We start from the raw sequence: 17,708 nt of genomic DNA, 5'->3' as shown, positions 1-17,708 counted from the left end.
GTCTCACATAAGAAATAATTGTGCAAGATTAAAGGACATGAAATTAGGGATAATATAATGGAACAGATTGTGAATTGGTTTGCAAACAGGCAACAGTTTTGAAGTGGTTGGCAGTAACTGGTGGGCTATCACAAAGATCAGTACTGGCTCTCATCATTCACAATACATTTCAACAATTTAGATAAGAGGATCAACTGTGATAGTTCCAATTTTGTTAGTAACATAAAACTCAAAGGAACTGTCAGTGATAAGGAAAATGTAAAAAAGGCTGTGAGACAATGTAGACATGTTGAATGTTTGGGATCGCATGGGAGTCTAATTTGGATAAGTGTGAGCTTATTCACTTTGGTAGAAAAGAAAACAGGTTGATAGAGTATGATTTGGATGGTGATAGATTGGGAAATATTTATGTAGAAAGGGACCTGAATATCCTTGGAGACAAGTCACGGAAAACAAGCATGTAAGTACAGCTAGCAGTCAGGAAAGCAAATGGTCTGTTGGCTTTCATTGCAAGTGGATTTGCATACAGGAACAACAAAGTTTTGCTGCAATTGTGCAGGATCTTTGTGTGACCAAACCTCAGTATTGGCGTAATTTTGTCCTCCTTACCTAACAAAAAATATACTTGCCATAGAGGGAGTACAATAAAAGTTTACTAGACTGATTCCTGGGAAAACAGGTTTGCTGTATAATGGAGATCTTACGAGAGCTGTATTCACTTGAGTTTAGAAGAATGAGAGATGATCTAATTGGAAAGTATAAATTTCTGACAGGGCTGGGCTGATTAGATACAGAGATGATGTTCCTCTTGGCAGGGATATCTAGAACAAGTGGTGATGGTTTCAGGTTAGGAGGTAGGACACAGATGAGGAGAATTCTTTCACTCAGTGGGTGATGAACCTGTGCATTTTTCTACCATAATGGAGGCCAAGTCACTGAATTGAAGAAAGAAAGGTAGTTTTATAGCCTTTAAAGGCATCAAGAACAATGGAGAGAGAGTGTGAGCATAGCATTGGCATAGAGGATCAACCATGTATGTACTGATGGACCAGGCTTGATTAGCCAAATGGCCTACTTTTGATCCTATTTACTATGTTTCTAAAGGGTATCTTTGCTATGGATATGGTTGTCTCACTATCCATGTCAATTATTTTCTTCTTTCATTCTTTCCTATTTATATACCTATTCTTTATTCTTAATATAGTATTTTTAAGGAAAGTCTACTTCCCTCCATTAATTTCTCCTCTGAAACTATTCAGTTCCTGAGCTCACATCCCAAAGCTTGCCTCTCTAAAGCTGAAGTTTCCATTTCACTTCCTGTATTCTCCCATCACAAACATAACTTTAAACTCCACTATATGGTGATATTCACAGCATACTCTGACTCAGATCTGTTCTACCATCTCCTGGTTGTTACTTAATTTCTGGTCCAATAGAACCTGACCACATGTGGCTTCTACTAATAATTCAGTATTTTTTACAGGATCAACTTTTCATTTCTACTGCACTCTACTTTTCTCTGATGAACTGAAGACACCCTTATCAACTACTGTAGTTTCCCCCCCGACCCGCGGGGATGACGTTCCAAGACCTGCTGTAGAAGCCCAAAACCACGGGTAGGTGCAAACTCATTCATTTAAACGGGAAAAGTGCCGGCAGCCTCCGGTCACTGGTTCTGGAATGTTCCCTATAATATGTTTGGGCCGCGGGTAACTGAAATCGTGGAAACCGGACCCGTGGACAGAGGTCTCCCTGTATGTCTATTTCTTTATATGTACTTGGGATAGAATTTTGATCATGATATACACCCACTTTTGGTTCTCAAGTGCAGAAGCAGAAGTGGGTGCCATTCCAGTCACTTAATTTTTACAAGTGCTCACATGCTTCCGATTATAATTTAAAGTGCCAGTGGTATGAATAGAAAACAGAACAATCATGTGATGGGGAAGTTTTACTTTGGTGAAACCTGCTATCAGCAAAACACACTCCTGAGCAAACAGGAAGGGCTCTGCATTTGACCAAAATTCCATTGCCACTTATGTAGGAATTTTGAGAGTGTGGCAATAGTATTTTTAAAATTAAAGTTCACTTGTAAATATTTCACATTTCATCAGTTTCACATTATCCATGTATACAGTTTCTTGAGGCTAGCTTAGTTAGAGGGCTAAACTGTTATGTCTTGTGGGTGGCACTCATTGAGAGATACAGGGACATTTCTTTCTTATGGAAGAGCCAACATTGTGCATTTAGATTCTGATCTTATGAGTATTTCTTTTCGTAAACATTATAACATTCCCTACTCTGGGACATGACTAAATTTGCAGGCCTCTCTTCTATACATTGTTAAGGAAATTATCCAAGACCACACTCTCAGCTTTGATAACTGAAATATTACAGGTGATTCAAAGCACTGTAAAGAGTCTGCTAGTGGCAGGATCAGCATGATGTTCCGAAGTGGGACTTCTGGAGTCATCGAAGTGGCAGTGAAGCCAGGCACTCCCGGTTGTGGTTGTAGTAGGCCTGGAGCAGGGACTTCTGGTCATCAACAAGGCAGCGATGGCAGCTTCTGGTTGTGGTAATCCAGCACAGGACCCAGCATCGACAAAGTGGGCTTAGAAGTGAATAGATGGCATCTAAAGAGTGGCAACTCCTACATTGGTGGGTCCGGTGTAGGTGACAGTGAGACGGTGGAGGAGGGGTGGAGACTCAGGCATCGTTGGTGAGCCGGCTCAGGACTCATGGTGGAGGCAGTGGAATGAAGATAGACTCTCTGTCAGGTACATATTTTTATTCTTTTTATTCTTAAGCGATTAAAAAATAGTGCTGGATTTTGGCGATAGTTAAGCTTTCCACTGTATCTTACTGTATTATTCACTGTAAAATGCAAGTAACAATAAATCATTCAACTCAATAAAGCCACAAGTTGGACCCACATGGACAGCACTAAAACTGCCTTTCAGGTCTCTTATACTTTCCCTTTTACTGATTGCCCCAGGAATCAATCCCTATCCTCAAACTTTCACCAAACCCAGGATGTCGGACCCTTCCACTTAAATCCTTCACGTATCGGTCCTTACTTTCTGACCTCCCTTATTCACTCTTCCATGTCACTGGCCCAATTCCAACAGCTGCCATCACTTCCTGTACTAGCCCTTGTTAGTTCCAAGCCTCCTTGCATTGGATTCTCCAGTTCTCTTATCTTGTTCCCCAGACTTCAACAAGGATAAAACACTGACTTCAGCAAGAACTGCACTAGGCTGACAATTGCATAACACTTTTGAAGAAATGTGAACCACATGCCACATGATTTGATTTTGAACATAGGGTGCAATTGCAAAATGTTTGAATATAATGAATATTCATATATGCAAATATGTTACAAGTCTGAATCTGCTGCTGATTGCAGGAGACCTGCTACAAACTCACCACTGATTAAATCTCTAAATTTGAATCTGGCTTTGGGAAAGCAAGATTTTGGCTCCCATCTAATTAGGTCAAGCCAACTGCCATGCTTCCCCTTTTTGTAGGCTCCTTAAAATTTTTCCCTTTCAATTTAGCTGTAAAATTCCTTGTGATCTATAGCAGATATCTACAGTTGGTTTCCTTTCCTTGTTCAATGGCATTCCTTGCCCATTGAATGACAACCTTTCTGAATTAGTTCTGTTTCTAGTGGTAATAACTGCCTAACTGCATCTATCCATAACAGTATTGGTAGGAAAGACCGCAGCACAGTACTTGGGAAGTCAAAGTTCTGTCTTCACATTGAGGATACCCTCTTTAATTATAATAAAAGCAAAGAACTGTGCTTGGTGGAGAAACACAGCATATCAGACAGCATTTGTAGAGAGAAAAACAAAATTAATGATTCAAGTTCTGTGAAATCAGAACTGAGGATAGCTGTGGAAGGGTAGTATTTGTGCTAATTTATGCAAGGGATGGGGTTGTGGGGTGGCAAGAACAGAACATGTGAACACCGTGTTCAGAGGAAGAGAGAGAGGAAAAAAGAAATAGGTAAACAAAGAGGTTGTTAATGATAAGCTAAGAGAGATATAATCACTAGTGAGTTGCTAAAAAGCGTGTAAATAGTTGACAATAGGTTTGCTGTGCTGGGAGCAGCATATACAGAACAAGACCCAGGGTAAAGGGAAGGGGACAAACAAAGAAGAGAGTGTTCAAGTTATGAAATTATTAAACTCAATGTTGGGTCCTGAAGGCATTAGGGTACTAAGGTGGAAAATGACTTCTGCTTGCATTTAGCTTCACAGGAGCACTGCAGTAGGCCTGAGACAGAAATTTTGGCATGGCAACATGGTAATGTGCTGAATTGGCAGGCATCTGGAAGTTTGGGGTCATGATTACAGACAGAGCATAGGTGTTCAGCAAAGTAGTCACCGAGTCTGAGTTCTGTCTCTCCAGTGTTGAGGAGACCCTCCATCATGTTGTGCGGCACTATCCTGATGCTAAATTAAATAGAATTTGAACAGATCTAGAAATTCAAGACTTCATTTAATACTGTGATCCACTGCATCAGCAGAATTGTATACAAAACACAATTTCTGACCTATAGCCTGGCATATAGCCACCTCACCATAACTATCAGTAAATTTATGGTTGTCAACAGTGCTGTTAAGCATTACTTGTTTAGCAAGTAACCTGCTTACTAACTCTACATTTGGATTCCAAAAACAGACATTCAGCTCCCGATCTTATGATAGCACTGGTTCAAAAGTGGACAAAAGGGCTTAATTGCAGGGGGTAAGTGAGTGACTGCCCTTGACATTAAGGCCACATTTGAATGAATGTTGCATCAAGGAGCCCTGGCAAGATTGGAATCAATGAGAATCAGAGGGAAATCTCTTCAATATTTTGAAGTCATACTTAGCAGAAAGGTCAGTGAGTTTAGCTCCAGGACATAGTCATAGAGATGTACAGCACAGAAACAGACCCTTTGATCCAACTCGTCCATCCCGACCAGATATCCTAAATTATTCTAGTCCATTTGCCAGCATTTGGCCCATGTCCCTCTAAACCTTTCCTATTCATTTACTCCCCTCCCCCCCCAGCCTGATGCCATTTAAGTGCTGTAATTGTACCAGCCTCCACCACTTCCTCTGGCTTTTCATTCCATACACCCACCACTCTCTGTGTTTTAAAAAGTTGCCCCTAGGTCCCTTTTAAATCTTTCCCCTCTCACCTCATAGAGTCATAGAACACAGAAACACACCCTTAAATCCAACTAATCCATGTTGATCGTAATCCCAAATTAAACTAGTCCCACCTGCCTGCACTTGGCCCAGAAGTTTCCAAACATTATTCATTCATGTACTTATCCAAATGTCCTTTAAACATCCTCTAATGTCCTCTGGAAATTTATGGGCAGGAGAGTTTTCCCTAGTTTCCAAAGTGTCCTGGCTGATATTTATTCCTTGACCAATATGCAGGACAACAGATTATCTGGCTACTGATGTTTGTGGAGTCTGGATATGTACAAATTGGCTGTCATGTTTGATACATTGTATTTGTGATCTCATCTCTAAATCTTTCTTTCACTGTCAGTCCCATGATTGTGAAAGGGACAATATAAATGAAAATCTTTCTCTGTTATAGTCATTCTCCAGCACAAAGGTGCAGACTCAGGGCCAGTTCTAATTGCTTTACTATGAACTGGGAAGTACTATGCATCAAAATAAGTTACTTAAGAGTAACAGAATCTTGTTATAGTATCTAAAGTAGGTGGAGGATAGCAAGCTAGATCAGCTCGGGGCTTGATATAGAAGTTAAAAAATGATGAGTGCAGACAGAATAAAACTGCTCTGGCTGGCAAAAGAATTGAGATTTTGGTTGAATGGAGAGTCAAAGGTGACATGGGAAAAATGTTTTCTACAGCACGTGGTTAGGATCTGGACTGAATGTGTGACACAGAAAGATCTGATCGTAGTTTTCCCAAGGGACTGTAATAAGCACCTGAAAAAAAATGGTTGGGAAATTCAGTGGGATTAGTTGAGTTGTGTTTGCAGAGAGCCAGCAAGGTTATGATGGGCCAAACAACTTCCTGAGATTCTCTATCTCAGTGTAAAATGAACTATGTAAACCGAAACAAATGTGCAGCCATATTTAATTCTGAAGGAGTTCAAAAACATAATGGTTATATTTATGGACTAGAAAGCCAGTGAACAAATAACAAATTATTTTTAAAAAGTCCCACGCTAGTATGAACATTTGAATTCAGTTTTTAAAAATCTGGAAATAAAAAAACTAGGGGTCAGTTACCCAAAAATAACTCAACCAGTTTACTTGAAGAAAGCCGGTGTTTACATGATGAGATCAGAACTGCAAGGGTGTGCTATCGGGAAAGACTTTGATAATGTAAATGCAGAGGAAGTGTTTATACTTGTGAGGCTATTCAAAACTAGATATCATAAATACAAGACAGTCACTGATAAATCTAAAAGGAATTTAGTTAGAAATTTCTTTACCCAGAGAAATGCAAAGAAGTGATTGAGATAAACAATTTTTATGTGATAAGTAGAAGCCAGATAAACACATGATAAATGGAGAAGAGGGATGGAACAAATAATCATAGGGTATAAAGGCCAGCATTGTTCAGCTGGACCTTCAGGTTTATGACCAAAGCCCAACCATCTTCAGTTGCTTCATCAATGACCTTCCCTTGATATAAGGCCACAGCACCGTTTGTGACTCCTCAGATACCAAAACAGTCTGTGTCGGAATGCAGTAAGACCTGGACAAATTCAGGCAGGGGCTGACAAGTGGCAAGTTATAATTTGTGTCACACAAGTATAGGCAATGACAATCGCTTATAAAAGAGAATGTAACCATCATCACTTGATGTTCAATAGCATTGGAATTGCTGAATCCCTCACTGTCAACATTCTATGGGTTAACATTGACCATAAACACAGTGGCCACAGGAACCAGAGGCTAGGAATACTGTGATGAGTAACTCAACTCCTGATTTCCCAAAGCCTAGCTACCATCTACAAAGTATAAGTCAGGAGTGTGATGGAATCATTCCTATCATGAATGCGACTCAGCAGTGTTCATGACGTTTGACATTATCCAGGTCAATGCAGCAGGCTTCGTTAGCAGCACATCCACAAACATTCACTTGTTCCATCACCAACTAATAGCAGCAAGCCTTAAGATGCACTGCAGAAATTCTCCAAGGCACCTCAGACAGCACTTTTAAAACCCAAGACTACCATCCTTAGAAGGACAAGGGCATCAGATACAGAGGAACACCCTACTTGCAGTTTCCCCTGCATGACTCTTTGATTTGGAATAATATTATGGCTACTTCAGTGACACTGGATCAAAATCCTGGAACTTCCTCCCGAATTACATTATGGGTGTATACACACCAAATGGACTGCAGTGGTTCAAAAAAGCAGTTCATCATCACATTCTCAAGAACAACTAGAGGTAGGCAATAAATGCTAGCCCAGCTGGTGAAGTCCACATTCCCCGAATGATTTTTAAAAAGTAGCAGAGGACTGAAAAATGAAACCTATTCAGATAAAACATCTTGTAAATCTTGATCATATTCTGGGATGGGAGGAAATGCTCTCACTTGGTACCAGCTGTGAGAGTAAATTTATTTAAATCTAACCTGAACTAATGTATTGGTCTCATTCAAGTTAGTTTTTTTCAGTTAGAACAATGTGCATACATTGAACACCGTAGAAATTAGTACACTCTTTCAGAAGGCTGATGTAAAGACCATTTTGACTTGGAGGTATTGCCCAGCTTTTTGGTCAGGCATAAATTATACAGGACGGAGCTGGCTCTGAAGTTCCTTTAAATAAATTGACTTGACTTTCATGGATGAAGTAGGAGGCAGTATATAGAAACAGAAAATTAGCAAAGGCTGTATTAATATTTTCCAAACTAATAAGCTACATATAAAATGTAAAACAGTTGGCATACTTTAGAATGATATTTGCCAGCTTCACCTTGATGCTGGATGAGAGCACTAAAATAACCTGAAGCATCCTTTCCTTCATCATTCAAGATTGCCTCTTCAAGTCAGGTGATGTTAATTTTGGACGCATCTACATTCTGGTAATATTGGACTTAGTCAAAGAATATAGATTTTTAAATTCATTTGTGGGATGTGGACATTGCTGGCTAGTTGCATCCCTAGTTCCCTTTAGTTACAGGTAAACAGTTGTAAACTGTTGGCATATAAACTACTGATCAAACTTTTAATCCCCTAATACACTCCCCCTTAAACTCAGATTAACAGACAGTCAGAGTTAAATAGTCTATGGATGGAGGGGAAAGACCAGAAGGACAGTTCAGTACTACTTGTTCCCAGGTGTTGTTGTTGAAATGATCTTTATGACTCTTCTGCTGGCCTACACTTTGCTTCAATCATCTTTCTCTAGCTACTTACATTGCTTAAACTGGTTGGTTCTTCAGTTTATAGTGAGCTTTGACTGTACAGTACAGAGAATGTGATCTGGGGAAGAACTGAACACTCTTTCTCTCTGTAACTTGTTTCTAGTTCCAAGTTATCCAGTTACCTGAGAACAAATCAGACAGTTGTTTGCAGGCATAAAAGATCTCTGCTGTCATGAATAACTAGTGATTCACCCATCCACCAATCGGCTTCTTGTTGCCAGCAAAAGCTGCATCAGTACACTGTCTCTGGGCTCTACATTATTTGCAACTCACTTCAGTCATTGAGTGATCAAGTCATCAAGATGTACAGCACGGAAACAGACCCTTTGGTCCAACTCATCATGCCACCCTGATTTGCTAAATTAATCTAGACTCATTTACCAGCACTTGGCCCATATCCCTCTCAACCATTCCTATTCATATACTGATCCAGATGCCTTTTAAATGTTGTAATTGTACCAGCCTCCACCATTTCCTCTGGCAACTCATTCCATACACGCTCCACCCTCTGCATGAAAAGGTTGCCTATTAGGTCTCTTTTAAATCTTTCCCCTCTCACCCTAAACCTATGCCCTCTAGTTTTGGATGCCCCCACCCCAGGGAATAGACATTGTCTATTTACCTTATCTCTGCCCATCATAATTTTATAAACCTCTATAAGGTCACCCCTCAGCCTCTGATGCTCCAGGGAAAACAGCCCCAGTCTGTTCAGCCTCTCCCTATAGCTCAAACCCTCCAACCCTGGCAACATCCTTATAAATCTTTTCGAAACCCTTTCAAATTTCACAACATCCTTCCTACAGGAGGGAAACCAGAATTGCACACAATATTCCAAAGTAGCCGAACCAATATCCTGTATAGCTGCATCATGATCTCTCAACTCCTATACTCAATGCTCTGACCATAAAGGAAAACATAGAAATATCTTGTTCACTATCCGATCTACCTGCATCTCCAGTTACAAGGAACTATGAACCTGCACTCCAAGATCTTTTTGTTTAGCAACACTCCCCAGGACCTTAATATTAAAATTTTAAGTCCTGCCCTGATTTGCCTTTCTGAAATACAGCACCTCATCTTTATCCAAATTAAACTCCATCTGCTGCTCCTCAGCCCATTGGCCCATCTGATCAAGATCCCATTGTACTCTGAGGTAACTTTCTTCACTGTCCACTACGCCCCCTATTTTGGTTTCATCTGCAAACTTACTAAGTATACGTTCTATGTTTACATCTAAATCATTTATATAAATGATGAAAAGCAGTGATCCTTGGGCCACACCACTGGTCTCAGGCCTCCATTCTGAAAGGCAATCCTGCATCACAACCACTGTTTGTCTTCTGCCTTTGAGCCAGTTCGTATCCAAATGGCTAGTTCTCCCTGTGTTCCAAGTGATCTAACCTTGCTAACCAGTTGCTCTGATGAAGTGTCATCAAGACTTGAAACATTAGCTTGCTATCTCTCCACGGATGCTGTCTGATCCGCTGTGATCTCAAATATTTGTTATTTTCATTTCAGTTATTGCTTGTTCAAAAATTGTTTCTAAGATATCTGCAGTGGTTATCGGGTTATTTGCTTTCAAAACTACAGCCATTTTTTTATTCCCTGCTTTTTTGAAACAGCTTTCTCATTTCAGTCCCCAGTTTTTAAAACCACAAAGTAAAAAGACACAATCTTTACAACAATACTAAAAATGAACTATTTAGATCCAGTATTCTGCATCTTATTAAATTATCATGGAATCACAGATGTGTTACAAAACACAAGGAGGACATTCAACCCATCATGCCTGCAGCAGCTCGTTATATGTGCACAATTTCCTAGTGCCTATCTCCTGCTTTTTTCAATACCCTTGCATATTACTTTTATTCAAATAATTATCCAATGCCCTCTTGAATGGCTCAATTGAACTTGTCTCCTCCACACATCCAAGCATCACATTCTATACCCCAAATATACCCATACCATATCCTGTATAAACATTACTGCAGTTTACTTTTTTGAAATGAGTTTCTATTTGTGCTTCCACATCAATCAGTCATGTAATCAGCCATACAGAAAATCAGATACCAGACAGTATGCGTATAATAAACTGAAGGTGATGGACTGTAAAAACAAAATGTATTATCACGTCAAGTGTCTTCCATGGCACATCTGAAATTTCTACTGTGAATTAGGGTGACATTTCTGGGACTATAATAGCAAAGAACACATCTGGCAATTACTAGCACATTTCACAGGAACCTGCATCTGTTTATTGAAGAAAATATTGAGTAAGCATTGGTGTTTGCTATTGTACCTGCATTGGCATTTGCTATTGTACCTTAAAATAACAATGATAATTGCTCCATATTTCTTTATCTCTTCTTGTATAATATTAAGCATTTAACCTTGAACTGGTTTTAAGGGAGCTAAAACAGAAATTAATCTGATCGAGTTGTATTTAATTATACGTTTATGCATGACAAAAGTATAAATATACCTTACATCACGTCAGACACAAGCAATTTCATTTAGAATGTTAGTATAAGAATTGGAGAAACTCCAAATGCAGCAGGAAAACTAATAGAGAACATTTAAAAATCAAAGTGCTTCCTAAGAATGTTATAAAGATAGTCATTTGAATTTCAGATATAAATCACATGTTCTCCTGATAAAATATTTGTTACATATTGGCTTATTAATTCATCAGTGTGTTTAGATACATCCAGCATTTAACCATTTAGGACCTGATAGTATACTTAATGTGGTCTCAGTTGTACTTTACCTTGGAAATGTTTGCTGCTAAACAATCAGAGCAAGTTTTTTTGCCTGTGTAAGTTAGTTTTGTAGAACTAACGAGTTGCAAACATGACATCGGTTGACATGTTTGTTCCAATTCCCATCCAATTTTCTTTACCTTAGTGCTTACTACATAAAGCAAACACAAGTTCACGTTGGCCTGATTATGAGTGACTGCACTCCAAATGTTTTAATTGGCTGTATTATGCTTTGTTATATCATGAGACAATGAAATACACTTCATAAATTTAAGTTTTTCTTTCTCATAGATTTTATAAATCTTAGCTGCTTTGCATATGTTTTGATCATTTCATCAGTGATAGAGGGTCTGTTTACTACTGGAGCCAATCCTTTACCTTAATCACTGTCTGTGGCCATTTGACTTAGAAATGGGAACTGTAATAGGTAATCATTGCAATATTATATGCTGATGAAATTTTATTATTGAGCGATTCAGTCATTGTTTCTTGGACTAAATTTTCAAAACTTCATTCTTGTTTTCAAATACATCCATTACATTCCTTCTAATTCTGATTTTCACTGCTGTGCCTTTGGCAGCTGTCCATTCATCGGCTTAGAACACATACTTACCTTAAACTGTTCCATCTCTCCTTTAAGATTCTCCTCCAAGTCGATGATCCATCTTGACCTCTCCCACAAGTCCCCAGCATCACAGTCAATTCAGCCAATTTCATTTGTTCCATGTTTTATAAAGAAATTGTTGGAGGTGCTGGATACTGCCAAGACCTTGGGTCCTGGCAACATTCTAGCAATATCCTGAAGAATTGTACTGTATAATGTGCGTTACCCTTGGCCAAGTTGTTCCAGTACAGCCACAACATTGACATTGACTTGACCATGTGAAAAATAGTTGAGGTCTGTCTTCTACATAAAAAGTGAATCCAGCTAATTATTGCCCCACATCAGTATTCTAAATCATATGTAAAGATTGAAGGTGTTATTAATAGATCTTTCAAGCAGCATTTGCTTAGCAATAACCTATTCATTGATGCTTAGTTTGGGTTCAGCCACTGTCATTCAGCTTTTAACCTCATTACAGCCTTGGTGCAAGCATAAGCTGGATTCAAGAGGTAAGAGTGACTGCCTTTGACATCAAGGCCATATTTAACTGATGTGGCATCAAGGAGCTCTAGCAAAACTGGAGTGAATGAGAATCAGGGTAAACTCTCCGCTGGTTGCAGCCATACCCAGACAAAGGAAGATGATTGTAGTAATTGAGGTCAGTCATATCAGCTCCAAGTACATCTCTGTAGGAGTTCCCCAGGTTAGTGTCCTTAGTACAACCATCTTCTGCTGCTTCATCAATGGCGTCCCTCAATCATAAGGTCAGAAATTATACCATTTACAATTCCTCAGATATTGAAGCAGTCAATGACCAGGTGTCCATGCCCTGGATAACCAGATTTGGACTGACAAATGGCAAATAAAATTTGCACCATACAAGTGCCAGACAATGATAATCGCCAACAAGAAAGAATCTAATCATTGTCCTTTGACACTCAATGGTATCACTATCACTGATTCCCCCATTATTAACATCTTGGGGTTACCATTGACCAGTAACTTAGTGGACTAGTTATACAAGTACTGTAGCTACAAAAGCAGGTCTTGCAGTGAGTAACTCATCTCCTGACTCTCCAAAGCCTGTCCACTATCTGCAGGGCACAGATGAAAAGTCTCTCTCTCTCTCTCTCTCTCTCTGTCTCCACTTGCCTGGATAGCTGCAACTCTAACAATACTCAAGATGCTTGATGGCGTCCAAGTAAAAGCAGCCTGCTTGATTGGCACCTCATCCACAAACATATAACTCCTCCACTATCCAAGCTCAGTAACAGCAGTTATACTATTTACAAGATGCCCTGCAAAAATTTACTAAGGTTCCTTAACGCTTTCCAAACTCCTGACCACTGGCATCCAGAAGGACAAGTAGCAGATTAATGGAAAATTCATCATCTGCAAATTTCCCTACAAGCTACTCACATCCTGATAAAAAAAACACTTATTCAGTGTCGCTGTGTCAAAATCCTGGAACTCCCTCCTGAATGGCACCATGGGTGTACCTATGCCAAATGGACTGTAGTAGTTCAAGGCAGCAACTTACATTATCATTTCAAGGGCACCTAGGGATGGGTTATAAATGCTGGCCCAGCCAGCAACACCCACATTTGGTGAGTGAATAAAACAAAACTGCTCTAATATCTTATGCAACACTTGTTTCGAATTCTGTTTCATCACTTCCGTGCAAAGTGTTAGGACATTTCATTATGTTAAATCGAGGTGCAAATGTAAATTGTTATTGTTGCCTATCACTAAACTTAGAACTACAGTGCTGAATTTGAGGTGAAGGGAAATATGGAATGTATAGGATTTTCCTATCGGGCTGACTTTGTAATTTAAATGTTGATATGGTTACTCATCAGACAAGATCTTCCAGTTGTCTTTGCTGATTTTACAAGAACAGAATGTGTTATGGAACAGTCAGAAAATCAGATAGAGATTCACCTCACTAGATCTTTGCCAATGTTGCACTGCTTTAAAACTTTTAATAGGCTAGCATTTATTGCCCAGAGAGCAGTTGAGAGTCAGCCACATTGCCGTGGGTCTGGAGTTACATGTAGGCTGACCAGGTAAGGATGGCAGTTTCCCTTCCCTAAAGGACATTAGTGAACCAGATAGGTTTCCCAACAATTGACAATGGATTCGTGGCCATCATTCCATTCGTAATTCCAGATTTTTACTGAATTCAAATTACACCATCTGCCACAGCAGGATTTGAAACCAGGCCTCAGAACATTACTTGGGTCTCTGGATTAACAGTCCACTTGTAATTTTATTAAGCTGTGACCTCCCCTGCACACCTACTCTTGTTACTATTTAAATGGTTTTCCTTGACATTGTTCACAGTAACTCAGATGACATTATTTTATGACATCCATAATTCACTATTATGCTGTGAAAATCAAGCTGTGCTCCATCAAAGTTTAATTGATCTTATGTAAACATGGGACGAGATCAGGATTTATAGAGTCATAGAATCTATAAGGATTTAGAGAGACCTACAACATGAAAACAAACCCTTTGATCTCACCAGTCCATGCCCGTCTATACCCCAAACTAATCTCACCTGGCTGTGCTTGGCTTATATCCGTCCAAACATTTCTTATCCATATACTTATCCAAATGTCTTTTAAACATTGGAACTGCTAAATAAGAAAAGAGCCCATGGTGTTCAGGGCAAGATATTGGCATGGACAAAGGACTGGCTGACTTACAGAAGACAAACAATGGGGTCTTTTTTAGGATGACAACTGGTGACTAGTGGAGTTCTGCAGGGGTCAATGTTGGGACCACAAGTATTCATGACCTGGGTGAAGCAACCGAGGATTTTGTTGTTAAGTTTGCAAATAACATGAAGATAAGTGGAGGGATAGGTAGTGTTGAGGAAGAGGGGAGGCTGCACAAGGACAGGCTAAGAGAGTGGGCAAAGAAGTGCGGATAGAACACCATGTGAGAAAGTGTGAGTTTATGTACTTTGGTAAGAAAAATAGAGGCGTAGACTATTTTCTAAATGGGGAAGTGTCTTAGTTCAGGACTCTTTTAAGGTTAATGCTGAGGTTCATTTGGCAGTTAGGAAGGCAAATAGAATGTTAGCATTCATTTTGAGAGGTCTAGAATACAAGAGCAGGGATATGCTGCTGAGGTTGCACAAGGTTCTGGTTGGACCACATTTAGAATATTTTGGGTCCCATATCTAAAGAAGGATGTGCTGGTCTTGGAGAGGTCCAGTGGAGGTTTACAAGAATGATCCTGAGGGTGGAGAACTTGTCATTTGAGTAGCAGTTGAGGACCCTGGGTCTGTATTTGATGAAGTTTAGAAGGATGAAGGGGGATCTGATAGAAACTTCCAGAATACTGAGAGTTCTGGATAGAGTGAACATGGAGGAGATGTGCCTACTAGTGGAAGAAACTAGGACCTGAGGGCATGGCCTCAGAGTAAAGGGGCCACATTTTAGAACTGAGGTGAAGAATTTCTTCAGCCAGAGAGTGGTGATCCTACAGAACTCATTACCACAGAAGGCTGTAGAGGCCAAGTCATCGAGTGTATTTAAGACAGAGGTAGCTTTTGATTAGTTGGGGGATCAAAAGTTAGAGGGAGAAAGCAGGAAAATGGGATTGAGAAGGACATCAGCCACAATCAGCCAAATGGCCTAATTCTGTTCTTATAACTTATGGTCATACGGATGATGTTAAATTTATTGAGTGCTGTTGGATTTGTGATCATCCATGGACAGCATTGTGGCTCAGTGGTTAGTACTGCTACCTCATAGCACCAGGGATCTGGGTTTGATTATACCCTCAGGCAACTGTCTGTGTGGAGTTTGCCCATTCTGCCTGTGTCTGTGTGGGTTTCTTCTGGGTTCTCTGGTTCCCTCCCACAATCCAAAGATGTGCAGCTTATGTAGATTTGGCATGCAAAATTGCCCAGTGTCCAAGGATGTGCAAGCTGATTGGTTAGCTATGGGAAATGCAGGGTTACAGAAATAGGGTAGGTTTGGGGTAGGAGGGTCAGTGTGGACTCAGGTTGAATGGCTTGCTTCCACACTGTCGGGATTCTATGATTGTTTGCTTGACTTAAGCATTGTGATAATGGACAGTTTAGAGAGTCTGGAGGGGAGTTATTCATTGCTGAACTTATAGCCTCTGACCTACATTTGTTACAAGCAGTTTGGTTTTTGGTTAGTTTGATGTTGGATGTTCAGCAATAGTAATGGTGCTAAGTGTCAAGGGATGTGATTGAACTTGCTTATTGGAGATGGTAATTTCCTGGCACTTGTGTGTTATCAATGTTTCTTGCCACTTAGCAATATTTTGCTGAAATTTGTTTGGGTCTTCTGTTTGTGGGCAAGATTGTTTCATTAGCTGAGGAGCTGCGATTGGAACTGAAGAATGAGCTCTGAAGCTGAGTGGACCTGGTAGAATTCGAAATGATCAAGTTATTTGTGAATAGGTGCTGCTTTATAGCACTATTAATGACACATTAAAACACACTGCTAATAATCAAGGATAGAGTACTGGACAATAATTGATCAGATTTAATTTATCCTGCAATATACCTGTGCAATTTTCCAAATTGTGGTTGTTGGAACAAGTTGGATGAGGACTTACCTTCAGTACAACAGCTGGGATACTGTCATGCCTTTGTGATAATGTTATATCAATGGATCAGAACCCTGATGTACCTATTAATTTTTATTTTCACTTTTAATTTCAAAAAGTGTTATTTTTAAAAGGACTGCTACAAAAAAAGCTGCAGCTTTAATTTCAGTAACTGGCAAAGTCTTGTACAAAAACAATGAATGTCACACATAAATTGTTCGGGAAATGCATTTCCTGATGAAGGGCTTTTGCCCGAAACGTTGATTTTCCTACACCTCAGGTTCTGCCTGACCTGCTGTGCTTTTCTAGCACTACTCTAATCTTGACTCAAATCTCCAGCACCTGCAGTACCCACTTTCACCTAAGGGAGATGGTGGCCTAATGGTATTATTGCTGGATTGTTAATCCAGAGACAGATAATATTCTGGGAGTTTGGTTCAAATCCTGCCATAGCAGATGGTGGAATTTTAGTTTTAAAAAATATATCTGTAATTAGGAGTCTAATGATAATCATGAATCCATTATCAATTGCCTGAAAAAAATCTGGTTCACTTTGGGGAAGGAAATCTTCCATCTTTACCTGGTGGCCACAGACCCACAGAATGTGGTTGATTCCTAACTGCCCTCTCAGCAATTAGGGATGGGCAATGATGCCCTCATCCCATGAATGAATAAAGAAAAAAAAGTCCTAGTGCTGCAAACTAGTTAAAAAGGAAACAGAGCAAAAAAAACTACAGAATTTCAACAAATCTGCAAAACTAAGGATCGTGAAGTTGACTCTTTGTCTTGCCTTGACATTGGTATTTGTAACATCCATTGCAGCAGTCACAATTCGAGTTCGACTGGGACAACACTACTATTATAGGACACGCCAAACAGAGAACAGCCAGGGAATTCCTAGAGGCATGACACTCATCCACAGATTCAATCAATAAGCACATCGACCTGGACCCAAGATACCGGCCACTGCAACGGACAGCTGGAACTGACAACTGGAAGCGGCAGGTACAAATCACTATAAATGCCGGAGGAAACATCACAGAAGCGCTTCACAGGAGGCTCCCAAGCACTGAGGATGTCACTTAGACAGGGGACGAAACATCTGCAATACAAATTCCCAGCTCGACGAACAGAACCACAACAACGAGCACCCGAGCTACAAATCTTCTCCCAAACTTTGAGCAGTCACAATTTCCAACTATTTGTTCCCTGTGAACAATTCAGAGACTGATCTGTATATCAGTTTTTTAAAACGTTTTATCTTTTTGGACTCCCCCATTACCTCTAATCTGTGCATACATATGTTGAATTACTATTTCTTCTCA

At 39.8% G+C, this 17,708-nt stretch overlaps 1 protein-coding gene across 1 annotated transcript in view; it reads left to right on the top strand.

Annotated features, from left to right (window-relative positions):
- Positions 1–1,598: 1,598 nt before the first annotated feature.
- The window catches only part of sipa1l2 (signal induced proliferation associated 1 like 2), a 682,609-nt gene continuing 666,499 nt past the window's right edge, over positions 1,599–17,708 (top strand). Inside the window, exon 1 of the mRNA XM_072559738.1 lies at positions 1,599–1,616. The gene's annotated coding sequence lies outside the window, so the exon portion shown is untranslated. The remainder of the gene's footprint in view (positions 1,617–17,708) is intronic.

Source organism: Chiloscyllium punctatum, chromosome 3 (assembly GCF_047496795.1).
Source record: "Chiloscyllium punctatum isolate Juve2018m chromosome 3, sChiPun1.3, whole genome shotgun sequence".
Classification (NCBI taxonomy): Eukaryota; Metazoa; Chordata; class Chondrichthyes; order Orectolobiformes; family Hemiscylliidae; genus Chiloscyllium; species Chiloscyllium punctatum.
This window is presented reverse-complemented; position numbering and strand designations above follow the sequence as displayed.